Source organism: Podarcis erhardii (genome assembly GCF_964252035.2).
Source record: "Podarcis erhardii genome assembly, chromosome: 14".
Taxonomy (NCBI): Eukaryota; Metazoa; Chordata; class Lepidosauria; order Squamata; family Lacertidae; genus Podarcis; species Podarcis erhardii.
Genome location: NC_138503.1, coordinates 49,994,681 through 50,012,347, shown reverse-complemented (window position 1 = coordinate 50,012,347; position 17,667 = coordinate 49,994,681).

The following is a 17,667-nucleotide window of genomic DNA, read 5'->3' as shown; positions in this document are numbered from 1 at the left end:
CTGGGTTTCCCCAGCCACTCTGGGCGGCTTCCAACAAAGATTAAAAATACATTAAAATGTCACACATTAAAAACTTCGCTCAACAGGGCTGCCTTCAGATGTCTTCTAAATGTTAGGCAGTTGTTTATCTCTTTGACATCTGATGGGAGGGCGTTCCACAGGGCGGGCGCCACCACCGAGAAGGCCCTCTGCCTGGTTCCCTGTAGCTTTGCTTCTCGCAATGAGGGAACCGCCAGAAGGCCCTCGGTGCTGGACCTCAGCATCCGGGCAGAATGATGGGGGTAGAGATGCTCCTTCAGGTATACTGGGCCGAGGCCGTTTAGGGCTTTCAAGGTCAACACCAACACTTTGAATTGTGCTTGGAAACGTACTGGGAGCCAATGTAGGTCTTTCAAGATATCCCCTGGGGCTGACCCTAAGACTCAGGTCCAGGCCCTGAAATTTCCGGGTCCTGACCAGGCAACCCTATTCAGCCAGGGGTTGAGTTAGATGACAATCAAGATCTCTTCAAACTCCATGGGCCAATGCTTAGCTTCTATTTTTTCTCTGCCTCTTTCCTTGGCGGATCGAAGGATCTGCTCGCCTGCTTCATGGTGGAAATGAAAAGCCATCTGGAAGAGCAAAGGTTAAAAGAAAAAAGCTAGCAAGAGCTCATGTTACTGCTGGACTCGAGGGATGATGTGCCCCCCCCCCCCGAATTCAGGCTAGCTTCTTTCCAGAAGCAACAGCAAAATTTAAACGCTCAAGACTTTAACTTCTCCCTTAAGTGGATCGAGCTACTTTTAACCTCCTTTCTAAGACAGAGCGGGATCTATAATATACAGAGATAGGCTGGCCCCAAGGGGGGGGGGGGACAGTGTTTTCTCTGCTAAGCAGAGGGAAAACATGCATATGATGGGATGCTGTGGCAGGAGGGAGAGAGCCAGGCAAGGTTCTATCTCAATCACTCCTTCTATTCCCAGTGCTCAGAGGTGGGATTCCTTGCTTATGTAGCCAAAACAGTGCCAGCTATCCACCAGGAGAAGGTTATCAGCAGGCTTAAAGGTAAAGGTAAAGGTAAAGGGACCCCTGACCATTGGGTCCAGTCGCGAACGACTCTGGGGTTGTGGCGCTCATCTCGCTTTACTGGCCAAGGTAGCCGGCGTACAGCTTCCAGGTCATGTGGCCAGCAGGACTAAGCCGCTTCTGGTGAACCAGAGCAGCGCACGGAAACGCCGTTTACCTTCCTGCTGGAGCGGTACCTATTTATCTACTTGCACTTTGAGGTGCTTTTGAACTGCTAGGTTGGCAGGAGCAGGGACCGAGCAATGGGAGCTCACCGCGTCGCGGGGATTCGAACCGCCAACCTTCTGATCAGCAAGTCCTAGGCTCTGTGGTTTAACCCACAACGCCACCCGCGTCCCTAGCAGCAGGCTTAGGAAACTCCAAAACTTGTAGAAGCACAACCCCCCCCCCCAAAAAAAAACACTTTAGGGTTTTAATGATGTGGTGGTGGTGGGGAAACATACCACAGTAGGAGCTCAAAGAGGTGCATAGAAAAAAATGGGGTTGGCTTTTGCTGCCGAGTTCCTCAAGGGGCTCTGAGTCCCCTAAAGTCCATGATCGGTCAGAGTAGAATGGATGGAGGCAGGAGGCAGTGAAAGCAGGCAGATCTTTCTGAACAGAGTCCCCCCCCCCACCATGTAAGGAGGTGAGGACCAAGAACAAAGTGTGCAGGAACCTTTAAAGACTTCTGCAATTGCCCAACCCCTTAGCCAAAGACCTTATAAAAGCATCATGCGTACATCACAGAAAGAGGCGGTCTACAACAGAAATTTGAAAGTGTGGCTTCTCTCCTTTCTGCTAAAATACCTGATAATGGTTTACTGGTTGTATTACCGGGGCAGTCTGGCCATTCTTTTTGAAATACTTTAGTCTTGTATCCAGGTCACAGGCCTACCCTATTCATAAACAAAATATGCCCTTAAGACAGGATTTGTAAGTGAAAAGAACTATCGGGAAAGGTTTCTCCAAGATATTTCCTCTCGCAGAGGAAATATTTGGGGTTATTAAGAATCAAGACGGCTTCAGGATTGCTGTGCTGTGCTATTTCAGACATGTGGCTTTTATACTTATGTACCTGTGTTTACCTCGTGCCTTTGTGAACATTTATTCTATATTTGAGACCTTAGAATTCTAATAATAGTAATAGTAGTAGTAGTAGTAGTAATAATAATAATAATAATAATAATAATAATAATAAATTTTATTTATATCCCGCCCTCCCCAGCCGAAGCCGGGCTCAGGGCGGCTAACAACAATAATTTATTGTTTATACCCCGCCAATCTGGCTGGGTTTCCCCAGCCACTCTGGGCAGCTTCCAACACAATATTAAAATACAGTAATGCATCAGACATTAAAAGCTTCCCTAAACAGGGCTGCCTTCAGATGTCTGGTAGTTATTGTTCTCTTTGACATCTGTTGGGAGGGCGTTCCACAGTGCAGGCGCCACCACCGAGAAGGCCCTCTGCCTGGTTCCCTGTAACTTGGCTTCTTGCAGTGACGGAACCGCCAGAAGGCTCTCAAAGCTGGACCTCAGTGTCCGGGCTGAATGATGGTGGTGGAGACACTCCTTCAGATATACTGGACTGAGGCCATTTAGGGCTTTAAAGGTCAGCACCAACAGAGGAGAGAGAACATAAGAACCTAAGAAGTGCCTCCTGGATCAGGCCAGTGGCCTGTCTAGTCCAGCATCCTGTTCTCACAGTGGCCAACCAGATGCCTTAGCAGGATCTGAGCACGAGAGCACTCTCCTGTGGTTTCCAGCAACAGATATTAGGAAACACTGCTGCTTCTGACTGTGGAGCCAGAACACAGCCATTATGATGGCTAGTATCCATCAGTAGCCTTCTCTTTCATGAAGAAGAAGAGGAAGAGGAAGAAGAAGAAGAAGAAGAGGAGGAGGAGGAGTTTGAATTTGATATCCCGCCTTTCACTCCCTTTAAGGAGTCTCAAAGTGGCTAACATTCTCCTTTCCCTTCCTCCCCCACAACAAACACTCTGTGAGGTGAGTGGGGCTGAGAGACTTCAGAGAAGTGTGACTGGCCCAAGGTCACCCAGCAGCTGCATGTGGAGGAGCGGGGAAGCGAACCTGGTTCACCAGATTACGAGTCTATCACTCTTAACCACTACACCACACTGTACACCACATTTATCCAATCTTCTTTTAAAGCCATCCAAGTTGGGTGGCCATCCCAGCCTCCTGCCAGAAGAAGTTTCATAGTTGAACGATGCAGTGCGTGAAAAAGTACTTTATGTCCACATAGGCAGGCTACGCAACTTGCTCTATAGTTGGAACTTGCTGAAAGGGACAGATTCGCCTTTGAACAGGAACAAAATAAAATTCCTTCCCCAGTGACCACATTTGCATATAATGCCATTCCAATAGTACAGGAAGACTTAGATGTAGGTGTGAGCATTAAATGCCCGTTTGCAGATAGCAAACTCAGTCCTTTGCAAGCAGAAGCAACTGTGGTTGGAATAGTCTGCGCATGCACGGGTTGCGATATGACGCGTCTGCACATGCACAAAGCGCGATTTAGTGTTTCTGCGCATGCGCAAGTGCCGAAACTCAGAAGTAACCCGTTCCAGTACTTCTGGGTTCAGTGCGGTGCGCAACCCAAAAACGCACAACATCTGTAACCTGAGGTATAAACGGACATAAATCGGACATCAGGAATCACAAGACAGAGAAACCAGTAGGAGAACACTTCAATCTCCCAGGACATTCTATACAAGATCTCAAAGTAGCTGTTTTACTACAAAGGAATTTCAGAAATAGACTGGAAAGAGAAGCTGCTGAATTACAACTTATCACCAAACTTAAAACCATGGAGAAACCTGGTCTGAACAAAGACCTTGGATTCTTATCTCATTATACATGACAAAGCCATTTTTCACCTTTTCACCCCTTGCTTTTTCCTGTAAGACCTATTGCAGTCGTTAAGAGTCGTCAACAGGCTCATCACAGCTATCTGCCAATCACCCATTCCCACCACCCTTCTGAGTAATACCCCTCCCCACCTTCTCACTATATAGAAGGGTCTGGAAACTTCTGTTTCAGTGTATCTGAAGAAGTGTGCATGCACACGAAAGCTCATACCAAGAACTGACTTAGTTGGTCTTTAAGGTGCTACTGGAAGGAATTTGTTTTGTTTTGACTATGGCAGACCAACACGGCTACCTATCTGTAACTGAGGTATGACTGTAATTAAAGGCAACCCACAACATTATGAAGTGTGAGAATGAGACATAACAATACTGACAGTAGGATGAAGCCCGAGTGCTTGATTTAGAACAATAGAAAAGGAACGGAGGTTGCCAAATGCTTCCTTGGTGTGATCTTCTGCCTTTAACGGCTGTGTGACAAATGGAAAACTTCCCTCCAAACCCCTAACAGGGGTTTGACCTGATTATGTTGTTGTTGTTTAGTTGTTTAGTCGTGTCTGACTCTTTGTGACCCCATGGACCAGAGCACACCAGGCACTCCTGTCTTCCACTGCGTTCCACAGCTTGGTCAAACTCATGCTGGTAGCTTCGAGAACACTGTCCATCTCGTCCTCTGTCGTCCTCTTCTCCTTGTGCCCTCCATCTTTCCCAACATCAGGGTCTCTTCCAGGGAGTCTCTTCTTGGAGCCTCAGCTTCAGGATCTGTCCTTCCAGTGAGCACTCAGGGCTGATTTCCTTCAGAATGGAAGGGTTTGATCTTCTTGCAGTCCATGGGACTCTCAAGAGTCTCCTCCAGCACCATAATTCAAAAGCATCAATTCTTCGGCGATCAGCTTTCTTTATGGTCCAGCTCTCACTTCCATACATCACTACTGAGAATACCATAGCTTTAACAATAAGGACCTTTGTTGGCAAGGTGATGTCTCTGCTTTTTAAGATGCTGTCTAGGTTTGTCATTGCTTTTCTCCCAAGAAGCAGGCGTCTTTTAATTTCGTGACTGCTGTCACCATCTGCAGTGATCATGGAGCCCAAGAAAGTAAAATCTCTCTCTGCCTCCATTTCGTCCCCTTCTATTTACCAGGAGGTGATGGGCCCAGTGGCCATGATCTTAGTTTTTTTTGATGTTGAGCTTCAGACCATATTTTGCGCTCTCCTCTTTCACCCTCATTAAAAGGTTCTTTAATTCCTCGTCACTTTCTGCCATCAATGTTGATTATAGGAAGCTCCCAATTCATCTTGAATTTCACTTTGCGGCGCAATTCCGCGGTGACTCAGCTATGGAACAGACTTTCTCATGGTGGGAGGAGCTTGGATCTCAACCCTTGAAACTTGATGAAACTCACCTTTGAACAGCCCCATCCGTAATGACCCAAGAATGTTGGCCGGGGAGCCTCTGACTCCTTCTTACCTGCTCCCCATCGCTCCATTTCCCCCCTTGATGCCAAAGGTATTGTGCCAGCTTTTTCGAAGTGAGGCATGGCAGGAGTTCTTGGCAAGGAGGGAAATCATTTGCCCTCTCCCCCCCCCCCACTCGGGAGTCTGGAAAGATCCAATCATTTAAATTAAATGTAAGCATTCAGGAAGACAAAAAGGTCTCTGTCTCCAACAGGGCAACCGGGCGACATGGCTGATATTTATGCCGGTGCAGGTAGTTTATGAAAACAGAGGCATTCCGCGAGAGGCCCAAGAATCCTCAGCTTAACCAGGAGCCCAAACTGGAAAGATTCAGTCGCTAATTAAATCTAAGTTGGACGCTGTTCCACAGAGGGCAGATTGTAACTATAAGAGGATGTTAATGTGGATTTTAAATATTTATTATAACTGAGGTAGGTTACAAAAACAGACATTCTTCCTTTCAACACTCTATAATGGCAGATTTAGAGGTCTGTCTTTGGCCATGAGTGATATTCCTGCAGCTGTCAGGGGCTGGAGGGCAATTCATCACCCTCCCAGCAAGCAATCTGGCTGGACAGTGAAAGATTAGAGAGTTGATTTATGGAAGTCGAGGAGAGAGGAGGGGGGAATGTTGTTCTATCTGGTGTCTGGGTGCTGATATTCACACACCTGTTCCTGGCTGGGCTGGACCTGGTAAGTGATTTTGATCCGCCGGGGGGGGGTCTCTCTCTCTTTCTCTCCCCCTCCCCTTTTCTCTCTCAGTTCTGAAGAGCTGAAGTGTGAAGGTATCTTCCAGGCATGACCAAAGTCCATTTCGGGGGCCTAATCCGGCCCCCTGGTCGGGTTAATCCAGCCCCTGTGGCAGTTTATTCCGGGGGGGGGGGGATCCTAAAAAAAGCTCAACATTTTCAGTCCTTAAATAAGGTCAACAACTTTGGTTTGGTTGGCCCTTTGGTTGGCCCTCATGGCCCTTCAGTTCATCAAATCCGGCCCTCATTGAAAAAAGTTTGGACACCACTGCATTAAAGGAAGTACATAGTACATGGTTAGACGGTGGAACTCCCTCCCACATGGGTAAAATCCTAAAAAAAGGTAAACAACTTTGGTTGGCCCTTTAGTCGTCCCTCATGGCCCTTCACTTCATCAAATCTGGCCCTTTCTAAAAAAATTTGGACACACACAAACTCAAATGACACAGCTTTTGAGAATCCAAGAATGCAGAGACAGGTTTTCCCACCCCTAGGCTGATACCACCATCACCCTCCAGCTTTCATTGGTCTTTGCCAAACTCTCAAGAACATAAAGACAAGCCTGCTAGGTCAGGCCAATGGTCCATCCATTCCTGCATCCTACTCTCACAGTGGCCAACCAGATGCAAGCAGGACCAGATGCACATGAGCAAGTCTTCCCTCCTGTGGTCCCCAGCAACTGGCATTCGTAAGCATTACTGCCTCTGACCATGCAGGCAAAGCCTAGCCACCCTGGCTCATAGGCATCAGTTGCTTTCTCCTCCATGAATTGGTCCAATCCTTTTAAAGCAGTCCAAGCTGGTGGCCATTCTTGCCTCCTGGGAGAGACTTCCGTGGTTTGCACTGAAGTCCTTTCTTTCACTTGTCTTGAATCCTCTGACATTCAGCTTCATTGGAAATCCACAAGCTCTGGTGTTTTGAGAGGCGGATGAAAGCATTTCTCTGTCGACTTTATCCATTACAAATAAAAAAATCAAAAATCACACTTCTTCAGATACACATGTGCATGCACACGAAAGCTCGTACCAATAACAAACTTAGTTGGCCTCTAAGCTGCTACTGGAAGGGGGAAGAATTTGTTTTGTTTCTTTTTTTATAATGATTTTTAATTAATTTTTAACATATCAATTATCATACATACCACAGAACTTCACATCTTATACAATCTTTTTTGACTTCCATCAGCACCTCTGATGACCCTCCATTTTTATCATTTCTTCTGCATTTCTTAAATTCATATTGCCTTTAATTGTCTTAACTAACAATCCTCCTCCTTATCCAATTTTGCAATAATTCAAATTATTCACCTCACAAAACTTCTTGCAAACCTACAAACATAATCTGATCGTCACAATTACTTTTCAAATAGTCTGTAAATTTACACCAGTCTTCTGTGAATCTCTGGTCCCGCTGGTTTCAAATTCTTCCTGTTAGTTTGTCTAATTCTGCATAGTCCATCAATTTCATCCTCCATTCTTCTTTCGCTGGTAATTCTTCTTGGTTCCATTTTTGTGCCAATAATATTCTTGCTGCCGTCATTGCATATAAAAACAACACAGTCCTTTCTATCATCTCCTACAATGCCCAGTAAAAATGCTTCTGGTTTCTTAATAAATGTATATTTCAACAGTTTTTCATCTCATTATATATCGTTTCCCATAAGTTTTTCACCTTTTTACATTCCCACCACATATGATAAAATGTTCCTTCTTTTTCTTTAAAAAAAATTATTTTGTTTCTGTAGGAATGATCGCTGGGTGTGAAGCACACTTCCACTCGCGGGCAGCCTCAGCTGTCTGCATGTGTGACCTTGGGGTGTGGAGCACACTCCCCCCCCCCACAGATAAAGCCACAGCCGTCTGAACATCTTGCCCTCTATCTAACCTTTGCTCTCTTAGTAGTCTGCCGTGCCCTGTCTGTGACTTTTGTCTCTTTTGAATAAACTTTGTGCAAGGAGAAAGTGACACAGTGGAAACAGGTGCCAAAATAACCTGTACCATCCCTCGATCTCGGGATTGGAAGATGTGTAAAGGTCACAGTCCAAAATGTATCTGTCTGGTTTGCATATTGTGCCAATAAAAGGAGCTTCTGCAGAGCTAGCTGGCAGCTTGCTCATGCACAGCTCACCTGATGATCAACACCTGACTCGTGCCTTCACTTCAGTTTTAACTACGGCAGACCAACATGGCTACATACCTATAACTAGACTTTATCCATGCCAGGCATAATTGTATGAACATTGGCCATGCCATCTCTTGCTATATTGTTACAGTCGAACCTCTACTTACTACCACCTCTTCTTACAGTCCTTCCAAGTCACGATCACGGCAAACCCAGAAGTAACTGGCAGGTTTGCCACCATTCACGCATGTGCAGGAGTGGCAATCGCCTTTCGCACATTCGCAGGAGCAGGCAATCGCCGCCTGCACCTGCGCACAACTGCACCTCTCCCAGCAACCTGTTTCAACCTCCGGACCGACCTCCAGAACGGATTATGGTCACAAATAGAGGTTCCACTGTATTATTATTATTATTATTATTATTAGTTGTAGTAGTATTATATTTTGACAAAGTAATAATCATACATAAATAAGAATAAAAATGTGCTTCCCGCCACCGAGACCATTCCATTGTAACTATCCAGCCTCCCAAAATTTCAACAGCTCTTGCGATGGTTTGACCCCTTTCCGTTTTAACAGTACAAATTCTACAAACACCCTCTGTACGTCCTCAGAATCATTTCTCCTGCATATTTCCTGTCTTACCTTAATGGCACATGTTAATTTATCATTAATAGCTATATCCCACACCTTTTTAAACCGTTCTTCCATCTCATATTCTGCTTGCCCCTTCTACTTCCTAGCTACAATGGTGCTTCGCAAGACGAAATTAATTCGTTCCGCGAGTCGCTTCATCTTGCGATTTTTTCGTCTTGCGGAGCGCGGATTGCCCGGGTATTAACGGTTTTACAAAAAAGGAAGCAAATCCGCAAGACGTTTTCGTCTTGCGAAGCAAGCCCATAGGGAAATTCGTCTTGCGAAGCGCCTCGAAAAACGGAAAACCCTTTCGTCTAGCGGGTTTTTCGTCTTGCGAGGCATTCGTCTTGTGGGGCACCACTGTATCATAATTTGTGCAGCTGTCAATAAATTTGTAAGCAAGTCCTTCATAGCCCGTGAACCCTCCACCCCATTGTAAATTGATAATAAAGCTACCTCTGGACTTTTGGTCAGCTTTAACCCAGTGATTTCTGTTATCTCCTTAAACACCCTTTTCCAGAAAAAAAATGTACATATTTACACCCCCACCACATGTGAACATAATTCCCAGTTTCCTGGCACCCCCTCCAACATAACACCGAATATTCCTTGTTTATTTTATTTAATCTGACTGGTGCTAAATACCACCTCCAAACTAATTTGTAATAATTTTCTTTTATTCTTATTGCTGTATTTTAATGTCCCAGATGCTTCAACCTTTCCCCTTAGCTTCAAGAAAGTGGCCTCAAAATGCCACTGGTTTTGTCACGAGTTTCCCTGCTCCAGCTGCTTAAGAGTTAATGTTCTTCCTCTTAACAGGTGCCCCTCTGAGGAAGGGAGTCGTAGCAGGTCCCCCCACTGACCCAGTTTAGCCGTGACCACGGCATCCTTTGCCAGGGAAATCCATTTTCAAAAGTTGCGGGGCCTGGTAGGGCAAATCTCTCTCCCCTCCCACATCACCCCCATTCATTATTATCCATTTCTTCCTCCCTCCCCACACACCCGCACAACATTCACCTTCTTCTTCCCACCTTCATTTTGAAGAAGCCTGTTTGTTTGTTTGTCCCATTGCTCTGTCCCAGCTCCTGCCAACCTAGCAGTTTGAAAGCACACCAGTGCAAGTAGATAAATAGGTACCGCTGTGGCGGGAAGGTAAACAGTGTTTCCATGTGCTCTGGTTTCCGTCACAGTGTCCTGTTGTGCTGACTCCCTCGGCCTGAAATCGGAGATGAGCGCTGTAACCCCATTGTCGCCTTTGACTAGACTTAACTGTCCAGGGGTCCTTTACCTTTTTACATTGTTTGTTTGTTGGTTGGTTTATTGGTTGGTTAATTTCTATACCCCACGTCATGCAAGGATCACAGAACAGTTTATTTACAAGGTAAGATACCCCAAGATACATACTGTAGGAACAAGCAGCAACTGCCCACCCCCCCATTTTGACCGTCTGCACATGTGCGAGCCGCAAAACCCGGAAGTAACACACTCCGTTACTTCCGTGGTCACCGCAGCACGCAACCCGAAAATACTTATCCTGAAGCTACTTCAACCCGAGGAATGACTGTAAAAGGACACATTCTACTCATGTAAAAACACACTGATTCTCGGACCGTCCACAGGCCAAATTGAGAAGGCGATTGGGCCGCATCCGGCCCTCGGGCCTTAGGTTGCCTACCCCTGTTATAGGGAAACCTATAAGTTTGTGGGGGCAGGGGTGTTAACGGGAACCAGGCAAAAGTGTGGGTTTGGATCATTGCCGGAGTTTGCCTGGGTTCCTCTTTGCGATGGTCTATCCAGAGAGCCGTCCCGCATGGAGTCGGCTCGTGGGAACTGTTTGGGCTACATCGTAAACCACACCTGAAAGTTGTTTTTCTCACTCTGAGTGTTTAGCTAAGAGTCTGCCTGCTGTTCCAACCCCCACTGAGCTCGGATGGGACGAAGGGAGTAATCAGGTCTCTTAGCACGTTCTCCTAGGAGGTCGGTCTTCCTCGTTCCAGGAACCCCTGTGTAATCCAGAGCCAAGGGGGGGGGGGCATTGATTCCAAACCGATCACTAATACTTACGGGGGGCCCTCATTCAAATACCCCAAACCTTGAATCAATCGCCTCCCCTCCCTTTACCCTCCTACTTAGTGAGCCAAAGACTTCATTTCTCATTGAGGAAACCAAACAAGGCTCCTCTTTTCTCTGGATGCAGGTTGTGACGGCATCAGAGGGCAAAGGATGGGAGGTCAAATCCATCCTATGCATTTAAAATATATTCAACACATGCTTAAAGTACATGATTTCCTCATCCCACCCCAGGAAGAATCCTGGAAGCTATAGTTTTCCTCCTTGCAAAGCTCCCATTTGCATCAAACTACAGTTCCCAGGATTCTTCAAATGTGCTTCACATACGCTTAAAATGTATATGGTGGGTCTGCCATAAATTTGCAAAATTCTCTGTAAACCACAGGCCCCAAGGAATGCTGGTCCAGAGGCCTGTGTCTGAAGGGGTGATGGTGTTTCTAAGCCCTGAATCCCCAATTTGGGAGAATGGTGAGATACAAATAGAAGTTGCTTCATGTTGAGCATTCTCGGGTTGCACTCTGTGGTGACCTGGAAGTAATGGAATGCGTTACTTCCGGGTTTCACCGCTCATGCATGCGCAGACAGTCTAAATGACATCACCTGCATGCGCAGAAGCGGCGAATCACAACCCATGTAAGTGCAGACACAGGTTGCGTTCGCTTCAGGATGCGAACGGGGCTCCGGAACGGGATCCCATTCATATCCAGAGGTACCACTGTACATTTAATAATAATCAGGGCTTTTCTTCCCAGCCAGAGTTCCCAGGAGCTCAGCTCCAGCACCTCTCAGTAAGTGCCATTGCTGTTCTAAGAAAATGAGGGAGTTCATGATGAGCTCCAGCACCTCTTCTTCTAGAAAAAAAACCAGCACGGATAATAATAGTAATAATAGTAATAATAGTAATAATAGTAATAAATAACTGCATTTCAGCATGCAAATCCAGATGGCTAGATATGGATTTAGCCTTTCAACGGAAGGATCCACGCACTAAAGTTGCCCGGTCAGCGCATTAACCCTGCAGCGAATGCAGCTAGAGTCTCCCTACCAAATTATATATTTGCAATTAGCGAACAAATAAGTCTTCAGACAAAAGCTGGAGAGATGGGGGAAATTTTGAGTAAAGACGAACGCTTCTAATTGTCTTTCTGTAGCTCCTCTGTTCAGTGATCCATTGAGTCATGATAAAAGCATTAAATATGGTGATTATGTTCAGTGTTTCTAATGAAGGCAGGCTGCCGGAATGACTTGTCTCATCTTGAAGAGCAGGTAGAATTGTCTGCCTGCCAAACACCCCCCCCCCCAAGTTCAATCCTATGTCAGGTCCAATAGGATGGGATCTTAGTCATGAATTGGAGCAAGATCTACTACATGAGTAGGCAACCTAAGGCCTGGGGGCCGGATCCAACCCAATCGCCTTCTCAATCTGGCCTGCGCATGGTCTGGGAATCAGCATGCTTTTACATGAGTAGAATGTGTGCTTTTATTTCAAATGCATCTCTGGGTTATTTGTGGGGCATAGGAATTCGTTCACCCCCCCAAAAAAAAATATAGTCCGCCCCCCCACCCCAAGGTCAGAGGGACAGTGGACTGGCCCCCTGCTGAAAATGTTTGCTAACTCCTGCATAAAACCATGCAGTAAAAAAACCCCCACCAAAACTTGGAAACAAGAATCAATTAGCCATCGTGTAAGGAAGATTCTCAACTGCCTGCCTAGGCCTGGCAGAATAGAAAAGTTTTCAGCAGGTGTTGAAAAGAAAGAACTTTTGAAAATCAGGTTTCTGGTCCCCACTGCCTTGAGCTGCTTATAATATGAAGGCAAAAGGCAGAGTGAGGGGCCCTGAAGGCACCTCTAAGTCCCTGCCTGGCTCTTCATTATGACCCCGGTCATCTTATGCCCCCCTCCCTTTCCCACGCCTGGACATCACATGGTGTGGCTAAATTTCATGAGTTTCTTCCATGCTCTGAGCCCTCCGAAGCTGCCTCCCTCGAAGGAACGGGCTGGGCTTCGCGCACAAGAAAACACACACTTCCTTGTCAACATTGTAAAACAACTGACAAAACACAGGCTGTCAACGCATTATGTGGAGCAAGGGGGAACAGGGAGAGCGATTCGGCAAGGCAGGAGCCTCTGCCACACAAAGGAAGCCTCAGCCTTGGCTGCATCCAGTCCCAAAAAAATTATAGGGGGGAAAACCCCATATGTACATTTCCAAAATATAAGATAAAAAGCAAATAAAATAAAACCTACATACAGCAACAGTGTTTTGTTTTGTTTTGTGTTGTGTAGGCTCCTATGATGTAAGTCATGAGCCCTGCCTGCTAGCCTGCTCCCTCAAATATCACTGGTTTGCTCATTTCTATATATAGGGTTCCTACATTCTGCATGTGCAAATGGCTTTAGATACCTATTAGGTCCATAAATTCCCATATAACATATATTCAACACAAAAAACAGAGACAATTTGTGGTTGACAAAGGACAGCTGGACATAGAAAGGGCCCCATTACCTTCAGTAGCTTAAGGCCTCATCAAGCCTAAATCTGGCCCTGCATGCGTACGAGTGGATGATGCAGGAATTAAAACGAATGCTCAGTCAAAAGTTTCCAGGAGAGAAACTTTGGCTTAGCTGTCTGCGTGAACAGAGAGCTAAAACCCGCTGATAAATTTTGAGGCTTTTTGGCATGTGTATGTATAGGAGCTCCAGTAGTGGGTGGCATGTTCTGACCCTTGCCTTGAAAAATTGACCCAGCATCTGGCATGCATATCTGTGGTATGACAAGGTTAAGATTCACAAGAACTTCAAGAACCATATTGTAAGGAAAGCAGTGTTTAATGTCTGGACAAAATATAAAGACATATTAGAAAATAAGACCCCAAGGTGGCTATCACCTATCGAAGCTAAAGATGTGAAAAGACCCAATATGGAGGTCAAATGGCCGAAATATTGGGAAATACTAGAAAGAGATGGAGACAATTGGAGATTGCAGAGTTTGGAGAAACTAAAAGATAAAGTGCGAGATTGATTACATTACGCTCAGATTAAAGAGGCTTTTAAATTGGATAAAAAGTTAGGATTCCAGGTGGAAAAATCGAAACTGGAAACAGAACTGTTAGAACCTAAGACTAAGGTACTTTCAAGAATGTATAACTTGTTGCTGAGGTGGAATACACAGGACGAAACGGTTAAATCAGCTATGATAAAGTGGGCACAGGACATTGGGTATAATATCATGTTTGCTGACTGGGAAAAGTTATGGACCACTGGTATGAAGTTTACGGCATGTAATGCCTTGAAAGAAAACATTATGAAAATGTTATATAGGTGGTACATGACCCCACTCAAGCTAGCAAAAATATATCACCTGTCAGACAATAAGTGTTGGAAATGTAAGGAAACTGAAGGAACGTTCTTTCACCTCTGGTGGACTTGCCCCAAGGTTAAGGCCTTCTGGGAAATGATATATAATGAGCTGAAAAAGGTATTTAAGTATACCTTCCCTAAGAAACCAGAGGCCTTCCTTTTGGGCATTGTTGGCCAGAGGGTGTTAAAGAATGATCGAACATTTTTTATGTATGCAACAACAGCAGCAAGGATACTTGTCGCTAAATATTGGAAAACTCAAGATTTGCGCACGCTGGAAGAATGGCAGATGCAACAGATGGACTACATGGAGCTAGCAGAAATGACTGGCAGAATCCGAGACCTGGGAGAGGAAGCAGTGGAAGAGGACTGGAAGAAATTCAAGGACTACCTACAAAAACACTGTAAATTATACGAGTGTTAAGAAGGATGAGGGATTTGAAAATAATAGGGCACCATAAAGTTTGGTGAAAAGACTATGAGAATGAGTGAAGTTTATGAGAAAAATAAATTTTGAATAAACATTATGGTAAAATTAGATATTTAAGACCTAGATAAAAATATTCAAAGTTAGGGACAAAATATTGGAAATGTGTACAATAAGAATGGAAATAAGGTGATAAATTGCTGGTTAAAGTTATATAAATTTGGAAAGTAGGAGCGAGAGACGTGAGGAAGTCCAAAAATGAAGAAAAGTTGGTTATTACACGATGCTAAATTTTATGTTTGTTTTTTATTTTTCTTTGTCTTTGCCTATGCTGTTTTTCTCTCTTTATTGTAATAAAAAAAAAACTCTTAATAAAATTAAAAAAGAAAAAAGAAAAAAGAAAAATTGACCCAGCATCTAAGCACCCCAACCGTGAATGTGGAAGCAGGGAGCGAGCAACAGGAGCTCACCCCGTCGCGGGGATACGAACCGCTGACCTTCTGATCAGCCCTAGGCTCTGTGGTTTAACCCACAGCGCCACCTGCGTCCTCCAGAAGCTGTAGCTGGTGCCAAATGTGGAATTACACGGGCTTCCAATCAAATGTGGAAGCATAAGGGGGTGGGGTTTCAGGGGAGTCATAATTAACTCCTTCCGCCCTGAAATGGACTATAGCATGGGTTGCAAAGGGAGCACCGTGGAAGAGGCCACTTGTTGGCCACTGTGAGAACAGGATAATGAACCAGAAGAGTCACTGGCCTGATCCAGTAGTCCCTTCTTATGTTCTTAATTAGGGGAATAGGGACAAATGGCAGGCAAGGCAGCCGATATTCTGCACTTAAAAAAAACCAATACAAACAAAACAAATACAAACTCCATATCCAGGTAGAATCCAGCAATCCTGAAGGCACTTTTGGGAGATGAATTTCAAATGCCTGCAAATGTTCATTTCCTCTCTGTATGGAACCGACTTTGTCAAAGCACTGGATAATAGAATCATAGAATCATAGAGTTGGAAGAGACCACAAGGGCCATCGAGTCCAACCCCCTGCCAAGCAGGAAACACCATCAGAGCACTCCTGACATATGGTTGTCAAGCCTCTGCTTAAAGACCTCCAAAGAAGGAGACTCCACCACACTCCTTGGCAGCAAATTCCACTGTCAAACAGCTCTTACTGTCAGGAAGTTCTTCCTAATGTTTAGGTGGAATCTTTTTTCTTGTAGTTTGGAACCATTGCTCCGTGTCCGCTTCTCTGGAGCAGCAGAAAACAACCTTTCTCCCCCCTCTATGTGACATCCTTTTATATATTTGAACATGGCTATCATATCACCCCTTAACCTCCTCTTCTCCAGGCTAAACATGCCCAGCTCCCTTAGCCGTTCTTCATAAGGCATCGTTTCCAGGCCTTTGACCATTTTGGTTGCCCTCCTCTGGACACGTTCCAGTTTGTCAGTGTCCTTCTTGAACTGTGGTGCCCAGAACTGGACACAGTACTCCAGGTGAGGTCTGACCAGAGCAGAATACAGTGGCACTATTACTTCCCTTGATCTAGATGCAATACTCCTATTGATGCAGCCCAGAATTGCATTGGCTTTTTTAGCTGCCGCGTCACACTGTTGGCTCATGTCAAGTTTGTGGTCAACCAAGACTCCTAGATCCTTTTCACATGTACTGCTCTCAAGCCAGGTGTCACCCATCTTGTATTTGTGCCTCTCATTTTTTTTTGCCCAAGTGCAATACTTTACATTTCTCCCTATTAAAATTCATCTTGTTTGTTTTGGCCCAGTTCTCTAATCTGTCAAGGTCGTTTTGAAGTGTGATCCTGTCCTCTGGGGTGTTAGCCACCCCTCCCAGTTTGGTGTCATCTGCAAATTTGATCAGGATGCCCTTGAGTCCATCATCCAAGTCGTTGATAAAGATGTTGAATAAGACCGGACCCAAGACAGAACCCTGTGGCACCCCACTAGTCACTCTTCTCCAGGATGAAGAGGAACCATTGATGAGCACCCTTTGGGTTCGGTCAGTCAGCCAGTTACAAATCCACTGAGTGGTAGCATAGTCAAGACTGAAGTGTAGACTCATATTATTCACCCCCAACCTGTAAATAGATTTTGCAGGTTTAGATTTTTTAGACCTGTCCATCTACCGGAAGGATAAATCAGAGAAATTCAATGCAATTTGCCTGCAATGTTCCTAGAACATTCTCTGTCTAATTAAATGCTGGAATCTCACCCAATCTCTTCTTTCACTTTCCTCTCTTTCTTTTCGTTATTTCTCATTGAAATGCTTTTATACTGCCTCCTAAATCAGGCTTGAGGTAGCCTCCTTTTCCCCCTCTCTCCCCAAAATAAACTTATATAACAATAAGTCCATATGCAGTCAAACCTCTTCTTACATCCGCCTCCGCTTGAATCCATTTTGCCCAACGTCCGAGGCAAACAAGGAAATAACCGGCAAGTTTGCTGCCGGTCGCGCATGCGCAGGAGCGGCGATCACCGTTCGCACATGCGTAGAAGCGCCTACACACAATGGTGCCTCTCTGCTTAAAGTGGTATCACTTTAAATTATGGTGTGGGTGGCATCTCAGGTGAAAACAGATGAGAAGGTTAACTGATAGGACCAACTCCAGGTCTGATGGGGTCCTGGGTTCAAGTTTCGCTTTGGGAATTCCCCTTCTTATGTTTGTCCCAGTGGACTTATCTGGAGATAGGGATGTGCAGAGAACTTTAATCCAGTTTGCCAAATTTATCATCTTCACACTTTCTGAAACAATACAAGAACAGAAATGCGGCCGTCCTTTGAAATTTGCACTCACCCGAATTTTGCAATTCAGTTCTCCAAAACAGCGTTTACAAAGACGTATTTATTGAGAGAAAATGTGCCTACAAATGAATGTGTTTGTGCAAGTAGCATACAAAATGC